Source organism: Crinia signifera, chromosome 7, assembly GCF_055691185.1.
Source record: "Crinia signifera chromosome 7, ASM5569118v1, whole genome shotgun sequence".
NCBI classification, from domain to species: Eukaryota; Metazoa; Chordata; class Amphibia; order Anura; family Myobatrachidae; genus Crinia; species Crinia signifera.
The window spans coordinates 161562669-161565831 of NC_139223.1; positions in this window are offsets into that span (position 1 = coordinate 161562669).

Below are 3163 nucleotides of genomic sequence, written 5' to 3' on the forward strand. Positions count from 1 at the left end.
AGGATGGGGATGATAGACGCAGGGCGGTAGGATGGGGATGATAGACGCAGGGCGGTAGGATGGGGATGGAGAGACTCTGGGCGGTAGGAAGGGGATGATAGACGCAGGGCGGTAGGATGGGGATGATAGACGCAGGGCGGTAGGATGGGGATGGAGAGACGCAGGTTGGTAGGATGGGGATGATAGACGCAGGGCGGTAGGATGGGGATGATAGACGCAGGGCGGTAGGATGGGGATGATAGACGCAGGGCGGTAGGATGGGTATGATAGATGCAGGGCGGTAGGATGGGGATGATAGACGCAGGGCGGTAGGATGGGGATAATAGACGCAGGGCGGTAGGATGGGGATGATAGACGCAGGGCGGTAGGATGAGGATGGAGAGACGCAGGGCGGTAGGATGGGGATGGAGAGATGCAGGGCAATAGGATGGGGATGGAGAGACTCAGGGCGGTAGGATGGGGATGGAGAGGCTCAGGGCGGTAGGATGGGGATGGAGAGACTCAGGGGAGGTAGGATGGGGATGGAGAGACGCAGGGCAGGTAGGATGGGGATGGAGAGACGCAAGGGCAGTAGGATGGGGATGAAGAGACGCAGGGCGGTAGGATGGGGATGGAGAGACGCAGGGCGGTAGGATGGGGATGGAGAGACGCAGGGCGGTAGGATGGTGATGGAGAGACTCAGGGCGGTAGGATGGGGATGATAGACTCAGGGCGGTAGGATGGGGATGGAGAGACTCAAGGCGGTAGGATGGCGATGATAGACGCAGGGCGGTAGGATGGGGATGATAGACGCAGGGTGAATGGGATGGGGATGGAGAGACGCAGGGTGAATAGGATGGGGATTTAGAGACTCAGGGCAGTAGGATGGGGATGGAGAGATGCAGGGCGGTAGGATGGGGATGATAGACGCAGGGCGGTAGGATGGGGATGGAGAGACTCAGGGCGGTAGGATGGGGATGGAGAGACGCAGGGTGGTAGGATGGGGATGGAGAGACGCATGGCGGTAGGATGGGGATGATAGACGCAGGGTGGTAGGATGGGGATGATAGATGCAGGGAGGTAGGATGGGGATGGAGAGACTCGGGCGGTAGGATGGGGATGTAGAGATGCAGGGCGGTAGGATGGGGATGGAGAGACGCAGGGCGGAAGGATGGGGATGGAGAGACGCAGGGCGGTAGGAAGGGGATGATAGATGCAGGGCGGTAGGATGGGGATGATAGAGGCAGGGCGGTAGGATGGGGATGATAGACGCAGGGCGGTAGGATGGGGATGATAGACGCAAGGCGGTAGGATGGGAATGGAGAGACGCAGGGCGGTAGGATGGGGATGATAGACGCAGGGCGGTAGGATGGGGATGATAGACGCAGGGCGGTAGGATGGGGATGATAGACGCAGGGCGGTAGGATGGGGATGATAGACGCAGGGCGGTAGGATGGGGATGATAGACGCAGGGCGGTAGGATGGGGATGGAGAGACGCAGGGCGGTAGGATGGGGATGGAGAGACGCAGGGCGGTAGGATGGGGATGATAGACGCAGGGCGGTAGGATGGGGATGATAGACGCAGGGCGGTAGGATGGGGATGGAGAGACGCAGGGTGGTAGGATGGGGATGATAGACGCAAGGCGGTAGGATGGGGATGATAGACGCAGGGCGGTAGGATGGGGATGATAGACGCAGGGCGGTAGGATGGGGATGACAGACGCAGGGCGGTAGGATGGGGATGATAGACGCAGGGCGGTAGGATGGGGATGATAGATGCAGGGCGGTAGGATGTGGATGATAGATGCAGGGCGGTAGGATGGGGATGATAGACGCAGGGCGGTAGGATGGGGATGATAGACGCATGGCGGTAGGATGGGGATGGAGAGATGCAGGGCAATAGGATGGGGATGGGGAGACTCAGGGCGGTAGGATGGGGATGGAGAGACTCAGGGCGGTAGGATGGGGATGATAGATGCAGGGTGGTAGGATGGGGATGATAGACGCAGGGCGGTAGGATGGGGATGATAGACGCAGGGCGGTAGGATGGGGATGATAGACGCAGGGCGGTAGGATGGGGATGGAGAGACGCAGGGCGGTAGGATGGGGATGATAGACGCAGGGCGGTAGGATGGGGATGGAGAGACGCAGGGCGGTAGGATGGTGATGGAGAGACTCAGGGCGGTAGGATGGGGATGATAGACTCAGGGCGGTAGGAAGGGGATGGAGAGACTCAAGGCGGTAGGATGGCGATGATAGACGCAGGGCGGTAGGATGGGGATGGAGAGACGCAGGACGGTAGGATGGGGATGATAGACTCAGGGCGGTAGGATGGGGATGGAGAGACGCAAGGCGGTAGGATGGGGATGATAGACGCAGGGCGGTAGGATGGGGATGGAGAGACGCAGGGCGGTAGGATGGTGATGGAGAGACTCAGGGCGGTAGGATGGGGATGATAGACTCAGGGCGGTAGGATGGGGATGGAGAGACTCAAGGTGGTAGGATGGCGATGATAGACGCAGGGCGGTAGGATGGGGATGATAGACGCAGGGTGAATGGGATGGGGATGGAGAGACGCAGGGTGAATAGGATGGGGATTTAGAGACTCAGGGCGGTAGGATGGGGATGGAGAGATGCAGGGCGGTAGGATGGGGATGATAGACGCAGGGCGGTAGGATGGGGATGGAGAGACTCAGGGCGGTAGGATGGGGATGGAGAGACGCAGGGTGGTAGGATAGGGATGGAGAGACACATGGCGGTAGGATGGGGATGATAGACGCAGGGCGGTAGGATGGGGATGATAGATGCAGGGCGGTAGGATGGGGATGGAGAGACTCGGGGCGGTAGGATGGGGATGTAGAGATGCAGGGCGGTAGGATGGGGATGGAGAGACGCAGGGCGGAAGGATGGGGATGGAGAGACGCAGGGCGGTAGGAAGGGGATGATAGACGCAGGGCGGTAGGATGGGGATGATAGACGCAGGGCGGTAGGATGGGGATGGAGAGACGCAGGGCGGTAGGATGGGGATGATAGACGCAGGGCGGTAGGATGGGGATGGAGAGACGCAGGGCGGTAGGATGGTGATGGAGAGACTCAGGGCGGTAGGATGGGGATGATAGACTCAGGGCGGTAGGAAGGGGATGGAGAGACTCAAGGCGGTAGGATGGCGATGATAGACGCAGG